This window comes from Antechinus flavipes, chromosome 2 (assembly GCF_016432865.1).
Source record: "Antechinus flavipes isolate AdamAnt ecotype Samford, QLD, Australia chromosome 2, AdamAnt_v2, whole genome shotgun sequence".
Classification (NCBI taxonomy): domain Eukaryota; kingdom Metazoa; phylum Chordata; class Mammalia; order Dasyuromorphia; family Dasyuridae; genus Antechinus; species Antechinus flavipes.
Genome location: NC_067399.1, coordinates 491,516,876 through 491,535,847, shown reverse-complemented (window position 1 = coordinate 491,535,847; position 18,972 = coordinate 491,516,876).

Genomic DNA, 18,972 nt, shown 5'->3' with positions numbered 1-18,972 from the left:
AATATGAGTTTCTTGGGGTCGATCAAAAGCTTGTTTCCTGGAGTGAGTACAGACACTGCATAACCCACTTTAATCAACCAATCAATCAACATTTATTTAGGGCCTACTAAGTGGCAGACATTGTGTTCAACACTATTCCCCAGGTCACACTAAGACACTGAGGGGAAACTCAAAAATAAACAGTCTAAGAATCATCAGATAATGGAAAGTAGTGGCTCAGTTTAAGGTAATGGTTGAATTAAAAAAAAAGAAAAAGATTAGTTTAGTTTAGTTTAGTTTTGATTTGATTTTTAAACAAGAAAATTCTCAAAAGACTCAAACTTCAATTGAAGCCAGCAGAAAATGAACTGACTCAGAAGGAAGCCACTCACAAAAGAAAAACTGATTTCAGCTCTTCTTGACTTCCTGAAAGGTGCAACAGAAAAAGCATTGGAGAATTGAGTTTGAATCCATGCTCTGACATGTAACCACTGAGCTGATGACTTGACCGTGGTCAAATCTCTTCAGCTCCTTGTACCTCAGTTTTCTCATCTATAAAAGGAGAAAACTAGATTAGATGAACTTTAAGTTTCTTTCTAACTCTAAATCTGTAGTTCTATCTATGATCCCAAAATCATAAAGTCAGTTTTCAAAGGGGGAAGAAATTAGCAATCTACTTCAACAAGTCTTTGCTCCATCAATCACCAAATGTGTAAGTGCCTAGTGTGTTCCAGGTCCTTTGCTAGGCCCTAAGGATAGAAGTGAGAAGAATGAAAGAATCCCTAATCAAAACGAGCTTTTATTCCAATTTGCTAAGACTCTAGCAGGCCCTATACTTACTAAGAGCTCAGGGGGACCCTGAGAAAGGGATCACTTCTTGCCCTCAGAGAAGTTACTCTCACTTGGAATGTCTTATTCACACAAAGATGATGAGCCAATCAACAATGTGGTCCAGTGAATTCATGCTCCACAAATCTTGATCCAAGTAGTCACCTATTGCTCTTTCTACCTTCGTACATAGGAACATGCTGGACTTGAAAATTGTCACTTTCCAGAGGCCCCAGTTGGAACCAACAGCCTAGGGCAAGCACTGCTTGGCCTCTTCCTTAATTGCTCCTTAAAGCAATACAGTGAATCCCATTAAGTGTGATTTCTCCATCTTTGAATGTCGGGAGTTTGCCTGCCTTGTCGGCTCCTTCTCCAGTTCAGGGGGAGCCCGCGATGGGGCACATGTTGTTCCCAGACTGCTCTGGGAGAATCTTTCCTTTTGAAGAGGAACAGATGTAGATTTACATATCTGGAGGTCTCTGGCCTCTGATGAGATTAGTTGATGTTTTTTAACCAGGAGTGGAGGTGCATATTTAATACGTGCCTGGAGCAAGGCTGTGTGTAATGACTGGGCCCCAAGAGACAAAGGAGAGACTGACAGAAACAACTAGAGACAAATCAGGAGCCGGCCTGTTTAGAATGGGCCAGCCCTGGAAATGACACAGAGTCCACTTGTGCCTAATTCACAAAGTCAGCTGGTTGAAGTGGGCAAGAAAGCAGCCCCCAGACCCGGAGGTTTTAGGTCTCTGGCAATTGAGATCCTCTCAGAGGTTTGGAGAATTAACACAGCCTCAAACCCCCTCTGCCTCTGCAGCTTCCATTTGTTCTTCCTCAGCCACTGAAAAATAGGAGGAAAAAAATCCAGGTGGTCAGAGAAACCTCCTTCTTCATCCCTTTTGGTTGGTTTGTTTCTGGAGTGAGGATGAGTGGCTTTAGGTTTCCTCATCTGAAGGGAAACCGAGTTGGAGCATTTCTTCCCGGTTCTTGTATCTGTAAAAGGTGTTAGAGATGTCAGTCTGTGGCCTGAAGGAACTAGACCTGGAACAGGAGAGATAGTCTCTGAAACTACCTTGAAGCTACAATGGCTTGAGAGTAACTGTTGAGCACCAGAGAGATTGCTAGAGAGACTCAGCCTGGCTGAGGATGAGAGAGCCATTTTAATTAGCAGGTGATAATAGACATTTTACTTACTAGCTTAGAAATTGCCTCCACATATTATTGGTGCTAAGTTATTTAAATATAATACAATATGATTTATGAATTATCTTTGTTGTTTGTTTAGAAATATGCATCATTAACATCATCATTTCATGTTTTTCAGTGGGGTTCAAATAGAAATGCTTCTAGAACAAAGTAGGTTTTTATAATTGCTCTTGGGTATTTAACATTCTACAAATCATTGCACAAGTGGATAATAGAACTGCTTTTCACATTGGAATAAAAATGTGAGGATGTAAACATTTCCAATACTCTCATCAACAGCATTCTGGCCTGTTAGGCCCTTTGGGCATAGTTCCATATTGCTCTCCTGAATAGCTGGATCAGTTTATACTTGACCAATAATATATTAGTGCCCCAGTTTTCCCACATCCCCTCCCCACATCTTTTCCTGTCATCTTAGCCAATCTGAGAAGTATGAAGTGGTACCCCTAACCAGTAATGATTTAGAACATTTTTTTAATATGACTAAAAATGGTTTTAATTTCTTCATCTGAAAATTGTCTGTTCACATCCTTTGACCATTTATCACTTTATCTTCTGATAGTACATGAAAGTTAGAAGTTTCTGATATAATTACTATTGTCATCATCTATCTTCAGAAATCATCTTTCTGGATGTGTTTGTTGATCTGCCCATTCTGCACTCACCTCTAAAACCCAGGGTTAAGCGAAACTCAGAGTTAAGTGACTTCACAGACAGAGAAAAGGGCAGCCCACTGAGCCCCAGGCTCTGCTGAGAAAGACAGAATTGGCTTCTGAGGCTCCATCCCTGGCTCCCTGCCTTAGCTCAGGCAGGAGTAGATTAGGTCAAGAGGAGTCAGTCAGTTCACTTCTTCAAAGCAATTCCTGCCTAACAGAATTGAAGTGATGAGGGAGGTAGCCTGTCTGAGGAGTCTTGGTGTAAACAAGTCTTGTCACTTTGTAGACAATGGTCTTATTTCATATTTTCATATGACATATATATATATGGATTACAAACGACTTTTCATTTCATAACTTTTTACAACAGAAATGAATATATTATTATCATTTCAGAAGGTCCAAACTTGTTATTCCATCAAATGTAGGGAACTATGAGTATAAAAGTTTCTAGCAAAGTAAAACAGAAATTCATCTGTTATTTATAGGCGAATAAAGCTATTGGAGATTGGGAATAGACCACTGAGAGGTGAAGTGACTTCAGTGATCATGCACTGTTTGTTTTAGAGGCAAAACTTGGAATTCTAGTCTTTCTAACTCTGAGACCAAATCTCTATTATTAGTTTCCTTCTGTATAAATGAGGATAGAGTGATAATATAATCATATTGTCTATTCTCATTTCACACAGAAGGAAATTGAAACTCAGAGCAGTTCAATGATTTGACCAGGTTGTATACCAAGTGAGTTTCAGAGCCAGTACTGGAACCAAGGTCATATCTAAAACCTCTGTATTTTCACCTACTTTCTCCTTTTCTCCTTACTGTAAAAAAGAGGTCATTTTTCTCCTAAGCAACACTAACCTGGATAACTGTGCTCTCTAACCCCATCCCAGAGGTTGTTGTTCTTCAGTCATGTCCAACTTTTCATGACACTATTTGGAGTTTTATTGGCAAAGATATTGGAGTGGTTTGCCATTTCTTTCTTGAGTTCATTTTACAGTTGAGGAAACTGAGGTAAACAGGATTAAGTAACTTGCCTAGGCTCACATAGCAAGCGTCTGAAGTCAGGTTTAAATTCAGGTCATCCCCTCTCCAGGTCCAGCACTCTATCCACTGTACCATTTAGTGCTTCTTTGATTATTCCTTCTCTCACACTCACTTTCTTTTTTTTTTTTTAATTTTCTCAATAGTACTTTATTTTTCCACATACATGTAAAGATATATTTCAGCATTCATTTTTGTAAGACTTTTGTGTTCCAAACTATTTCCCCCTCCCCAAAACAACAAGCAATCTGATAAAGGCTAAACACGTGTAGTCCTTTCAAATATATTTCCATATTTGTCATGTTGCCCCATAGTCATTTTCAAATTTCCTTTGTTGTATTTGCCTAGGATGTCACTCCCAAAAGAATATAGTCTCCTTGAAAATAGGCTAGGTAATTCAATGCCTAAAGTGCTGGATTTGGGTCCCCAGATACTTATTAACTTTGCAACCCTCAGTAAACCCTTTACTCTTTCAGTCTGTATTATTTCCTCATCTGTTAAATGGGGATAAATAAGAACACACACCTGATGGTGCTGTTATGAGGAATTGACTCTCAAAGAATTTATATAAAGGTTAGCTATCAATATTTGTATTTGTATTTTTAGCACCTGGCACAATTCCTAGCAAATAGTAGGTACCTACTATTTATTATTTGTTTTGTTGTTAATTCTCAAAGAGGACCAATGACAGCAGGAACGTGGTGTCTTGTCTTGCAAATGAATTAAATTTAAGTGAGGCAAAGCTATGTGAAGTCATTAGTCTCAGTCTCTCCTCTAGACATTGGAGTCTTTTAGCAAGACATAGGTCAAGATGACTGTTGATAGCCTTGGATACAGTGGAAGACTCTGATCTTTTTTATCTAAGGTTATCTAAAGCCTAGGTAAGAATTGAGGCTAAGGGAGGCCTTCAAAAAAGAATCAGTCTGAGAAGGATAGACACTCAGAGTTTCTGGTCAGAAGAGAAACAATTGCTATTTAAGGTCACTCTGGCCATGAAAACCCAAATAATTGCCCAATAAAATGTATGTTGATTGATTGATAGAGTGCTGCTTACAAACCTGCTTAGTTCTGCCTAATTTTTAAAAAATCATTATTGTACCCTTCCATCTCCTATAGTTGTCATACTCTTATCTTTTCTCCTTTCACAGCCGAACCCCATGAAAGAATAATCATAGTTTCTACTTCCCTACCACTACCACTCACCCCTAACCCCTACTATTTGTCAGCCTCCTAAAATATGTAATTCAATCCCTTCTGGTCTCCTGAGATTGCTTTCTTTAAGGCTGCCAAACATCTTTTTACTACCAAAATATCATATCTTTTTTTCTCAACCCTCATCCTCTGACCTCTTTGAAGTTTTTCATATTATTGAACACTCATACTTCCTGAATAGTCTCTGTTCTCCTGGCTTTTGAGATCCTACTTCCTCCTGGTTTTTCCACTTGTCTGACAACTCCTTTGTACCAACCATGGCCCAAGATTGGAATGTACTTCCTTTTCCTCTGAGCGTCTTTTTTATCTTTTGAAGTTTATCTCCTTTCTTTAGTCTTCTCTGATCCCCTCCTTCGCCCTTAGTTTTTAAATCTTTCTCTTTTTCCTTCATTCTTCTCTGTTTTTATGATTACTTTTTTTTATATAAACCATATCCCCTCTCCCTCTTCTTCCTGGTAAAATGAAAGCTCCTTGGGACAGCTAGGTGATGAAGTGAATAGAATGCTGGCCCTGAAGTCAGGAGGACCTGAGTTCAAATCCATCCTCAGACACTAGCTGTGTGTCTCTGAGCAAGTCACTTAATTCTGTTTGTCTCAGTTTTCCTGTCTGTAAAATGAGCAAGATAAGGAAATGACAAACCATTCTAATATCTTTGCCAAACAGGGTCACAAAGAGTCATTTGTGACTGAAAAATGTCTGAACAACTCATGCTATAAGTTACATGAGATCTAAACTTTGTCTTATCTAAACTTTGACAGTTAGCTTCCTCCTCTCCCTATAGTCTAGAATACATAATAAATATTGAATAAAAGAGCAAAAGATCACAGGATCTTAGGTATGAAAGAGATCTCAGATATCATGTAGACCTACTTACCTTTATATAAATCTCTGATAAGGAGTCTTCCATCCTCCACTGGAGGTGGAAGTGGTATCTGTTAACAGAAAATCCATCACCTCCTAAGGCAGACCATTCTACTTTTTGATAGCCCTAAGTGTTAGGGAATTTAATTTTATGTAGAGTAGAAATCTGCTTTTTTGAATTTCCAGTCTATTGCTCCTAATTTTACCTTCTGAGACTAAGCAAAACAAGGCTAATCCTTTTTTGCAACAGACAGTCCTTCAGATACTTGAAGATATCAATCAATCCATCAACACTAGAATTAAGGAAGCCAGGCATTGTACCAAGAGCTAAGGATAGAAACACAAAGAATGAAATAATCCCTACTCCCTAATAGCTTACTTTCTAATGATATGACTTCCCTGAGCTCTCTCTTCTCCAAAGTAAGCATTCTCAAGTTCCTTCAGCTAATCCTTCTCCCACACTCTCCCTATTTTGAATGTGTTCCAGTTGGAAATGACCTTAATGGAATAGCATACACTTGAATGGGAATCCACTCTACAATACTTCCAAAAAGTCATCATTCAACCTCTGCTTGAAGCTTCCTTTGTGAGGGAAAACTCACTTCTTTCAATAATTTTAAGAATCTATACTTTCATTGGCATAGGTAGTTCCTTTAGATCTCAAACCTTCTATAATTTAGTAGTGATAATAAGGGAGATTTTTGTGGCCAAAAAATAGATCACTGGGTTCTAGTGATAAGCCTTTGACTAGTCTGTTCCTGCTAAAATAATGATTTGTGCCCAAGACTCTAATAGAGACAGCTTGGCAGCTTAGTAGGATCTACCACAGAGCATGTACTCTCATGACATCACATTTTATTCATAAATAAAGAGAAAGAGTTAGCCATTGGATAGCTGGACCACTCCCTTGGTGTGTTTACACAATTTACATTTACCCAATATAAAGAGAATTTATGATTGAACTCTTTGTAAAGAACTTATGAGAAAAAATAGAGAAGAGTTTCCTATGATATAAGAAGGCATAGCTGGGCTGTGATGTGACTCCTGGATGGAGTTCAACAAAAAGTTTTAAAGCACCTGCTATATACGATAGAGGCAGTTGGGTGGTACAGTGGAAAAAGTGCCTGACTTGGAGTCTGTAAGACTGATTTTGTGTTCAAAACTGACTTTAGATACTTCCTAGCTGTTTGACCTTGGGCAAATCACCTAACCCCTGTTTGCCTCAGTTTCCTCATCTATAAAATGAGTTGGAGAAGGAAACGGCAAAGCACTACAGTATCCTTGCCAAGAAAAGTCCAAATGAGATCACAAAGAATCAGACATGACTGAAATGACTGAACAACAACAATAATATGCCATATGGTCTCATAGATATCCCAGGAAAACAAAGATATATAAAGGAAATACCACCTGCCTTTAAGGAAACATTCTACTGGATTCAGGAACCTAGGACTCCTTGAACAGCATGATGAGGTAATAGAGTAGGATTTAATGGAAGGGAACTCACTAGCTCACAATAACTCCCATTTAGATGCTTCAAAGTTTACAAGGTATCTTTTTTCTAAACTATGAAATACCTACTGCAAATAGCATCATGCTACTTTTAAAGATAAAGAAACTAAGACCTGAAGAGATACAATTACTTGCCCAAGGTCAGGCAATTTATAAGTGTCAGATTTGAGATGGTTATTACTGAAGAAAACTGGATGAAAGAGAAATATATTTAAATTTTATACTTTTCTTTTGTAGAGACAGAGATGGCAGATTTCTTTCCCACTTTTTTTGTCTTTTAATCGTGTGGAGGCTAATTTTTTTAATTAGTCTCATAGATGTGGTCTTATAGATGTACGCACTCCTAGAAATTCAAATCCCAGCCCATTCACATCTCCCGATCCTAAGTATCTCTTGTCCATTTTCTCTCCTGTCTTCTTCAAGTGAGCCAGCCCATCAAGGGCTTTCCTCTTAGATCTCTTTCTATTGTGTAAATACTGGTTGACCACTGGTTAACCTTGCTCTAGATATATGACCAACCCTCCTATTTTGCCAGCCATACATTTCTCTGAAAATGCTCTTTATGTCGCTTCTCTTGAGTAATTCTTTAGTGGCAATATGTTACAGCCTACATGAGTAAATCTGCCACCTAAATGAGATCTAGAATCATTGAAAATAGTTTATCCTAAATATGCACATAGGAAAAAATGGATGAAGATGACCTATTGTCCAAACTGTGATATGGAGTTTGAAGGACAAACCAGAGAGCTGATCCATTAATTTTTGTTGTTGTTGTTGTTGTTCAGTTGTATCCAATTTATTGTGACCTTTTACGGGCTTTTCTCATCAAAGATATCTTGGAGTGATTTGCCATTCCCTTGACCAGTAATTTAAGACAAGCAGAAATTAAGTTACTTATCTAGAGTCCCACAGCTGACCCTGGATTTGAATCCAGTCTGAAACTGGATTTGAACTCATGTTCTCCTGACCACAGGTCCAGAGCTCTATCCACTGAGCCATCTAGCTGCCTCGATTCATCAATATATATGCTCAAAATAATTCTACAAAAATGTCAATCATTTAGTATATTCAAGGCATTGTGCTAGGTGCTGGGGACAAAAATACCACAATGAAACAATGCCTGCCTTCTTACATTCTATGAGGAAAGTCTCCCTGACCGACATGGTGGATAGGTAATGCATTGGGCCCAGATCTCTAAAGAAGAAGAGCATGCTGGTTTTTTTGAGAAATGACCTAATACTTTTTTTTGAGGCATTCAGAATTAAGTGACTTGCTCAGGGTCACACACAGGGCTGAATTAGTGCCTTAATGAACACCTTTCCCTCCAAGCTTCCCCCTGAAAAAAAGGCCTGCCTTTTTAAATATTCATATTCCTTTGGTGATACTGCATAGCTGCAAATTATTCAATATCACAATCTCTAATGAATTACTGGTTTATGTTATTCATTAATTGTGTGCCTCAGTTTCCTTAATTGTAAAATGAGATGGTTAGATGGAGTGTTTTTTAAAGTGTCTTGAAGCTCTGGATTGTGATCATATGATCCATTTTCTTAAGGGTAAGTAGGCTAAGATTTTTTCTGCTCTGAAAATTGACCATGAATTTAAACACTGGAGCATCATGGGGCTGTGTTAGCTTGCCTCCCCAAAATACTTCATTCCAACTCCTACCTTTCTTCTTCCCTCCCTCCCTCCCTCTTCCATCCATCTCCCTTAGTCCCACTCCCACCCAAGTAGTGTTTCTTATAACACTATGCTCATAGCCAGGACTCTTTTCTGCTATCCTGCTTTAGTATATATCCATTGCCCTTGGGCCAATTCAACTTTCATCAAGTTGCTTTTTGATTCAGCAAACTCTGTGTACTCATATTTTACTCTGATACTTAAAGAGTTAAACACAGGAGCTTGGTCTTGTTCATTGGCCAGCACGCTCCCTGGGCCTAAGTGGATTCTAGCCTGGATTGAGTTAGGACTGGTGGATAATTTTTCTGCTGACTCTGGTCTCCCTGTTGAGCTTCTTTCCCAAGATGAATCTCTGGCCTCTTTTTCCTGACTCTCTCCCTGTATAAAAACAGCTTTATCTCTAAAGAGCAAATAACACCCAGCGCTCATAACAGATGCCAAGAAATGTTTCTGTTTTGATTTTTGAAAATAAAAATTCAACTGTGTTCAATAAAATTCAGAAGCTGTTTCCCTCTGTGGAAATTAAAGGAGTCTAAGGAAGCCTAGGAAGCTCGCGACCTTCCTAATTAAAGCTGTAGCAACGGCAGGAATCCAGTTTCTACAAGCACCCCTCTCTCACTGTGCTGAGAACAAAGCCAGCCTCCATTAATATTTGATTTTCTCTTTTCTTCCACTATAACAATGCTCTGTGTTCTTGTTCAAGCCCCCCAAAAGCCATGCAGAGCTATGTTAATTAGGCTTTAAATAATTGACGCCCTGATTGTGTTGTACTTCCAGGATTGCATGTGGCACATCACTAGTTCTGCACATAATTGCATCTCAGTGAAGCCATCCGTGGTCCTATTCAAAGTGGCAGGTATAGTGGCCTCCACAGCAGAAAGCCAAGGACTGGAAAGAGAACCTTGCCCAAGGTGGCATTTATAACCTAGTAATTTTCAGAGTCATAAGCCACAGTACTTCTGGCCCAGCAGAAGCTGGAGCTTCTTATGGCATGTTATTGTAGAGCCTCTTCCTGTCTGGCCATCCTAGCACCTTTGTCCTTGCTTGATCCGCAGCAAGGTTTATCTAAGGGTTTTTGATCTCATGCTAGCACCGACCTTCTCCCCTTCCCCAACTCCCCTAGTTTCCGTCCACATGCCTACTTATTGAAATCTCTTCCTTCAAGTCCTTGATCAAAATGTAACCTTCTCTAAGAAGTCTGCAATTAGAAGTCATCTTCCTCAGATTTCTACAAAATATTTTGTGTATTTCTTTTGCACATATCATATTCTGCCTTTTATATTTTATTATATATATATATATATACATTCCTCCATTAGGTTGTAAACTCTTTGAGAGCAAAAATTGTGTGGGTTTTCATATTTATAGCCTCAGAACCTATCACTGTGCCCTGGGGTAGTATCTATTGAATCTAATCAATACTACATGACCCAGTCCCTCAAATCCATCAAAGAATATAAAAATACTGGGCAAAATTTTTTTTGTTGGTGCATCCAATTTGGGAATGACTAAACAAATTATGGGAGACAAATATATTAGAATATTACTGTGGTAAAGAAATAACGATCAAATTGACTATAGATAAGTATGAGAAATTTTTTCTGAACTGATGGAAAATAAAATAAGAAGAGTCAGGAAAGCCATAAAAACAGAGACTTTTGCTGTTATTTTTCAGTCATCTCTAACTCTTCATGATCTCATTTGGGGTATTGGATATTATTGACAAAGATAATGGAGTGATTTGCCATTTCCTTTTCTAGCTCATTTTACAGAAGAGGAAACTGAGGCAAACAGGGTTAGATGACTTTCCCAGGGTCACACCACTAGTGTCAGAGGATAGATTTTGAACTCAAGAAGATGAGTCTTCCTGATTCCAGGTCCAGCACTGTATACACTATGCCCCTTAGCTCTCTAAACAAAGACTATGGCAAGGTTACCACAAAAGAAGAACTCCAAAATCTTGGAAACTAAATGCTGCAAAATTATAAAGAACAAATTTAGTCATCTAAAGGAGAGATGAGATACTTCTCCCTAGTTCTTCTCAGATGTCAGGGTCCAAGATGTGGAACATTGCATATTTATGTCAGATTTCTTCTGTGTTTTAGTGAGTTTTATATGTTTTGATCAACTTAAACATGGTCAATTCCAGTAGCTATTCTTTAACAATGATGCTATTTCTCTCATTAACAGACTCTTTGCTAACCATTCTAAACTTGACAGTTGGCTTACCTGATTTATGATACCTTCCACTCCCATCTGGACTCCATCCTGACCACCTCTCTTCTGTTGCTGTCTACAAGTCAGTTTCTAGAAGATTTAGAATCCATGTCATATCTTTGCTTTGAAATAAAAAGGAGAGTATTTCTCTTACCTGGGAATGGAAAGCAAGGAAGTAAACTGGGATAGTGGCAAAGCAACAGCTGACAGCAATGGTCCCAAGAAAAAGTTACTTGCTCCTTTCCCAATTTGGGATCCCTAATATCCTGAACACAAAAGCAAAGAGAAGTGTGGGGTCAGTGCTGATATTTGATACTATCTGTATAGAATCTTCTTGTTTTGGAAGAGGGGGAGGAAAAACATAGGAACTCACTGAAGAAGAAAAATCTGGAAATATTTTAAAGATTGAAAATATAGTAATCCTTCCTGTGCTTCTAAGTATGACTCCCTTATTCTGAGTGTATTCTCTAGTTTAGTCCTTTGTGTTGGGCCACACTGAGTCAGTATGTGGGGTTGGGGATCACTGAATGGTTATGGTGGTGATGACCTTCTGTGACTGATAGCTGTATTCTTGAGAATACATTCTGAGTTTTCTCTTAGAGTGGGTTCAGTGATCCCAATTCTTGATACATCTTGATACATGTCATATGACATGAAACTGAAAATTTTCCTGAGTAGAAGACAAATTTCTTTATCTTCCCCTACCATACATTCTCTCTTTCCTTCTCTGCTGTTGCTGGTTTTCCATTTCCTGATCCTGTTCAACCATTTCCATCCCAGAGGTTAACTTGTTTATTTGTTTGAACATTATGCCAGTCCCAAGTTCCCAAAGGACACAAGGGATTCTTGTTGACAAACCTTTGGAGGGTCCAAGGGTGATGGGTGTGTTTGGAAAACTGATGAATTCACCATTCTTATTTCTTATCCAAGCCTAATCCAAATTGAGTCCCACACAAACTCAAACTGAATGTTTAGCCAATCAATGCTAATTAAAATGTGACATGGCCTTCCCTTTGATCTTTTCCTGACAGACTAAAATAGTCTCCTGAGTTATTGAGAGCTGAGGGTGATTAAAGAGGCAACAAATAGCTAAAGAAACATGGGAGAGAAAGAGAGAGAGAGAGAGAGAGAGAGAGAGAGAGAGAGAGAGAGAGGAGAGAGAGAGAGAGAGAGAGAATGTGTTTGGATTAGTATTTCTTTCTGGTTGTTCAGTCCCTCTTTTTTTTCTAATTGATCTGTGTATATGTTTGCCATCATACTGATCTTTCTTAAGTATCTTTTTTTCTGTGGCAATTGGATTCAGTTTGGAATTTTGTGTTCAGTTTGGGATGACACATTATACACAAGACATCAATAAGTTTGAAAGTATTCAGAGGACAACCCAGAATGGCAAAGTTCATGCCATAAAAAGATTGTTGATAGAACTAAGGATGGTTAGCATAGAGAAGATCTGGGAGGAGGTAGTGAATGGTACCTGCTCTCCAACTTCAAATATCTGAAAGATTATTAAGTGGATTAGGAATTATATTTGTTCTACTTGATAGAAAAAGACAAAAAAGTAGGAGCAATGGGCGGAAACAACAAAAAGATAAATTTGGGTTTGATATAAAGAAAAAACTTCCTATTAATTAAAGTTGTTCATATTTGGACCACAATGCCTTGAGAGTTCATTTAAGGTCTTTAAATAAAATTTAAATATCTACTTATTAATGTAGAGGGGATTTTTAATCTAGAATGAATTAGATTATATGTCTTTTGAGTTACATTCCAACTTTTAGATTCTGTAATTCTGAATTCAAGCTAGTGAATGTAGTACTGTATCATATTGCTTCCATTGTTTCAGCATGGCTGAACTAAACTAGAAATTTAGTCTTAGCTCTTTGAGAAATATCCAGGTCTTTAGTGGAATGTGTTGGGTTTTTAGGGAGGCCTAGAACCCTTGATGTGAGGGCTACCCAGCTCTTTTCAGGGCTGCTTATCTGCCTTCAGTGTCTACCTTCACCCAAACTATCTCAGCAAACAGGCTAAACCAGGTTGGGGGTAACCAATTGGCTTGAAACTGCCTGGTGATTTAGGGAGATGTCTACTCCACCCAAGCATGTGAAGACTTTCCCAGTGGAATAGGCAAATAAAAATAATCTGTTCTAATGGCCATGAAGGCAATTGAAATAGACACTGTGGAGAACTTAGAAGTTGGTCAATCATTGAAAAGACCAAGGTTATCCACTGCATAGTTATACTGACTTTTATCTTGCCACTGAACTTCAATGGCTCTAGAAAAGATAGAAAGGTTGATTTTTATGCAATTCTGCATCCCTTAAATTCAACTCATAATAAGTCAAGACATCATCCTGTAATGTTCTCTTCAAAAATGAAGTATGAACAACAAGCCTTCAGTGCTAGAAGATGATGACTTTTTTTTTTTTTGGGCTGAGGCAATTGGGGTTAAGTGACTTGCCCAGGGTCACATAGCTAGGGAGTGTTAAGTGTCTGAGACCAGATTTGAACTCAAGTCCTCTTGCCTTCAAGACAGATGCTCTATCCACTGTGTCACCCAGCTGCCCCAGGAAGATAGTGATTAATAAATATTCCATAAAGGGTTTCTGATAACCCAAAAGGCAGTGAAAAAATGTGTGACATATGTAAGTATGCTATAGTATATTATCAATGAAGAATTATATAGGAAAGAAATTCGGCATAAAATACATTTTCTGGAAAATGTAGGACCAGAAAAAGAGATGGGCTGGCCAACAAGAAAAAGTAGACATCATGCACCTTCCATTAGTAACCATACAATTTCAAGAGAGTTGAATAAGGCAAGACAATCAACGTATTCTGTGGGTTTCTGTCAGGGTTTTATGCAAGGGATAGGCATGAGAGTTATATCAGATGAGAAGAAATGTCTCATTAGAAGAAATACTCATATTGATGAGATGATAGATCTATCAGTGTATCTAAGTAAGGACCTGCTAATGAGAATAATTCTCAATAAATCAGACCAGTTTGTGTACTATTGTCCTCCACAGAGTTGTGAGCCAATGGCCCATCAACACTGTTTTTTGGTGACAGGAACCATTAGTGAGCTCAGCTAACACCATTTAGATACCCAGCACTAGATAACATATGATTCTACAGTATTACATTGCTTAATTCTTTGTCTTGGACATATTAAACATTATTCCACTTCACATTATCTAAATACAGACAAACTGATCTTACTGCTTTATCCAGATGAGATTTCACCTCCCATCATTATGCCTTTGCATAGGCTATCCTTTGAGGATATAAATTCTTTCACATCTGCCTCTTAGAATTCTGATTTCTCTTTTTTGTTGCTGTTGTTTTATTTTATTTTATTTTTTCTCAATTACATGTAAAAACAATTTTTACATTTTAAGAAAACATTTGCGTTCCAAATTCTTGCTCTTGTTCCCTCCTTTCTCCCTCCTTCAGAAGGCAAGCAATTTGATATTGACTATACATATACAGTCATGCAAAACCTATTTACATGTTGCAAAAGAAAGCAAAAAACCAAGAAAAATAAATAGAGGAAAAGAAGTATGCTTTGATCTATATTCGGCCTCTTATCAGCACATTATTTGGAGGTGGATGACCTCATTAGTCATTTTAAACCTTTTGGAACTGTCTTGGATCCTTAATTCATTTTAAGTTCTGCTAAAATTCTATTCCCAACAAGTTGCCTTTCCTAATGCCTCTCTTCTAGCTGTCATGCCTCCCCATAAGAAAACTATCTTGTATTTATTTTGTAATACTTACATGTGTACTTGGTGGTTCCCCTAATAGACTGTAATGTCCTTGAGGACAGGAACTATTTAATTTTTGTCTTTGTATTCCTATCATCTAGTTCCATCCCTAGCTTCATCATCAGGTCATTAATAACTATTTTCTTACATGTATCTTTGTCCTTCCCTTTAGAATGTAATCTTCTTAATTTTAAATAAGCATTCTTTCATTTCTAGTATTTATGTATTTCAATATCCCAATTCAGTAGCAGATGTCAATAGCCCTGGAAAAGTAAAGCATTTGTTAATTTGTTATATGATAATGAATGCATTCACATAAAGGTCTTTTCCATTCTCATTAGTCTAGAAATTGGGACAAATATATCTCGTTGTCACTGAACTTTCCCTGTGACTTTGGTTATCTCTGCTGGACAGCTCCATCTAGATTTTTTTCGCCCACTGTTATCTCAAATTCAAAATATCAAAAGCAGATATATATTCACCAAATCCACTCTTCTTCCAAACTTCCCTATTTCTATTAAGTATACCAACATCCTTCTAGTCATCCAGGTTTGAAATGTCAGTCATTGACTTCCATTCACTCTACCCACCCCCTGGATCCACATAGTTACTAAGTCCTTAATTCTACCTCCACAGCATTTCTCATATGTCTGCTTCTTGCTACTCACAGCACACCTCCTACAAAAAGTCCCTAAAGCACTACTGCTCACTCTCTCTTCCCCTCTATCTCTGACTCTGTCTCTATCTCTCTGTTTCTGTCTCTGTCTGCCTCTGACTCTATGTTTCTGTTTGTCTGTCTGTCTCTGTCTTTCTCTAACTCTGCGTCTGTCTTTTTCTCTATGTCTATTTTGTATGTGTCATTTTTTCTCTTTTTCTCTCTCCCCCATTTCTGTGTATATGTATCTCTCTGTCTCTCTCTGTCTCTGTCTTTCTCTCCTTCCCTCCATTCCTCCTCCTTCTTCTTCTTCTTCTTCTTCTTCTCTCTCTCTCTCTCTCTCTCTCTCTCTCTCTCTCTCTTTCTCTCTCTCTCTCTTTCTCTCTCTCTCTCTCTCTAACTCTGCATCTGTCTTTTTCTCTATGTCTATTTTGTATGTGTCATTTTTTCTCTTTCTCTCTCTCCCCCATTTCTGTGTATATGTATTTCTCTGTCTCTCTCTGTCTCTGTCTTTCTCTCCTTCCCTCCATTCCTCCTCCTTCTTCTCTCCCTCTCTCTCTCTCTCTCTCTCTCTCTCTCTCTCTCTCTCTCTCTGTGTGTTTCTTTTTCTTCTCTTTCTGTCTCTGTTTCTCTTTATATATCTAGGTCCCTTAAATCATTTTATCTTAAATTCACTTAGCCTTGTATAGTACTCCCTCAGCATCCAAGAATAACATAAGCTCCCTTTTGGACAAAGACAGTGTTTGGAATATCTTGTTTGTTTATTTCTTTTCACATCATCCCTCATGCCTAGTACAGTGCCTTGGACACAGAATCTGATTCTTAATAAATGTTTGTTGAATTGATTATAAAGTACACTGTAGTTGGAGATACCTCCCAGATTTATTTCTCATTTTAAAATATGTCCCATTTATAAGCTTTGAGGTTTAAAAAATATTGCAAACATTACTTCATTGAATCCAGGGAAATTACCCAATTTACATACAATTCAGTGAGGTTGACATAGGTAGTACCAGAGTGAAGACTTTAAATGCAGATTTCCTAGTTACTAGTCCAGGACACATTCTGCCATTTCATGTTGCCTCTTGAGGACAAGGATGATTGTTATTGTTGCTCTTGTGTCTTTTTATTCCCCAGCTCCTAAGCTGGTGCTTTTCATGAAGAGGAATCTAATGAACATTTTGTTGAATGGGATTGGATGTATTTTTTGTCCTTGGCTTCCTGAGGAAACAAGATTCCAAATTGTCATTGGTATTAATTCTTCTCTGTGTTCTTAGCTGATAAAGCTTCCAAAGCAAAACAGCTCCCCTCCATGTTGGCCTTGAGACCATCACCTGCTGCTTCTCTTCCTGAGGCACTCCCTCCTCTCCACCTGAAGTCAGTTAGCCCCCACTGGTAGGTTTGAAGTGACTCCAGACTCTAGGATCAAATCTGACCCTAAGTAATGGAAAAGAAGAAATATTAGAATAACAGTCTTACTTAGGGGCCTCTCCCTGCCCATGTTGTTGTAGCTGTTCTGTCCCTGGAGACTTGCTTTGTTATCCTGCACCCACTCAGTCTTCCCTAATTTGGCCCAACCTGCTGCTGCCTGAGCCCTGGTTCTGACACTTTTCAAATAATCAGTAGATATGACAGCAAGTATCTTATCACATTGCCAAAACTGGAAAGTAAATGAGAACCATAGAAGACTGAGCTATTGAAAGAAATATCAAGCCAATAATCATTGATTAATGATTTAACAAACTCCTGAATGGAACTTCAGGCTAGCAAGTGAAGCTGGATCCTGCTGGCTTAAACTCTGAATAAAGAAATGGGATCTTCGGCCCAATATAAAAGTTCATGATATGAAGATCATTTGAAAGAATTGAATGGAAGATGGCGGAGAGGAGGCTCACAGTTGCATAAGCTCCGCGCTTTCTCTCACTATCCACTTCATTACAAGCCTCTGAATCAATGCTTGACTGAAAAAAACCCACAAATAGTTACCAAGAGAAGCCATCCTTGAGATCCGCCAAGAAAGGTCTGTCTTTACTGGAGGGCTGGGGCGGTTTTAGATCGGGCGCAGGCGGCGGGCAGCGGCAGTGAGAGCACGGGAGCAGACTGGAGAGGGGTGGGGAGTGATCGCAGCTGTCTCTGCGGGAGAGCTTCGCTACAGGTTTGGAACCTGCAGCAAGTCAACAGCCCAGCAGAGAAGCTAAAAACACCGGGGCTGAAGAACACAACCGCAAACAGCTGGAGTCTCTCAGGACCTGGCCGCCCCCCCTTCCCCCCCCCTCAGTGACTCAGCACGCTTTGGGATCTCAGAGCGCAGGCGCAGCACAGTCCTGCTAGTGCCTCACTGCTGCCACCTGCAGTCTGTAGAGGAAGCTCGATAACACACCCAGCCCCCCCCCAAAGAAAGACTCCAGTTTTTTCTGTTTTTCTTTGGTAGTTTGTCTCTGATTAATAGACAGAATGAGCAAGAAGCTGAAGAGGACTTTAACCCTAGACAGCTTCTACACAGATAGAGAGCAGACTCTAAATCCTGAGGAGACTAAAAACAGGCAGTCCCCAGGTGATTCCCCAAAGGAGGAGATCGTCTGTTCCTCAGCACAGATGAACCTCATAGAAGTGATTAAAAAGGCTCTCACAAGGGAGCTAGAAGAAAAATGGGAAAGCAGAGTGAGGCTTGGCAAAAGGAGAAGGAAGCTTGGGAAAAGGAGAGGGAGGCTTGGCAAAAGAGCCTGGAGAAGTCAGTTAAAGAGAGAGTGGATAAAGAAGTAAAATCCTTGAAAAATAGGATTAGTGAACTGAAAACAAAATTGGCGAAATGGAAAAAAATTCCACAGAACAAAAGAACTCAATTGGACAATTAGAGAAAGATTTTAAAAAAGTGAGTGAAGAGAATACTTCACTGAAAATCAGAATTGAACAAGTGGAATTGAATGACTCGAGGAGACAAGAAGAATCAGTCAAGCAAATCCAAAAAAATCAAACAATGGAGAAAAATGTGAAATACCTTCTGGGGAAGACAACAGACCTGGAAAACAGATCCAGGAGAGACAATCTGAGAATCATTGGACTCCCAGAAAAACATGATGAAAAAAAGAGCCTGGACACTGTCTTCCAGGAAATCATCAAAGAGAACTGCCCAGAAGTCATAGGAACAGAGGAAAAAATAAACATTGAAAGGATTCATCGATCACCCACTGAAAGGGATCCTAAAATCAAAACACCAAGGAATATAGTGGCCAAATGCCAGAACCCTCAGGTGAAAGAAAAAATATTGCAAGCGGCTAGAAAAACCCAATTCAAGTATCAAGGAGCCACAATAAGGATCACCCAGGATCTGGCAGCATCCACATTAAAAGATCGAAGGGCC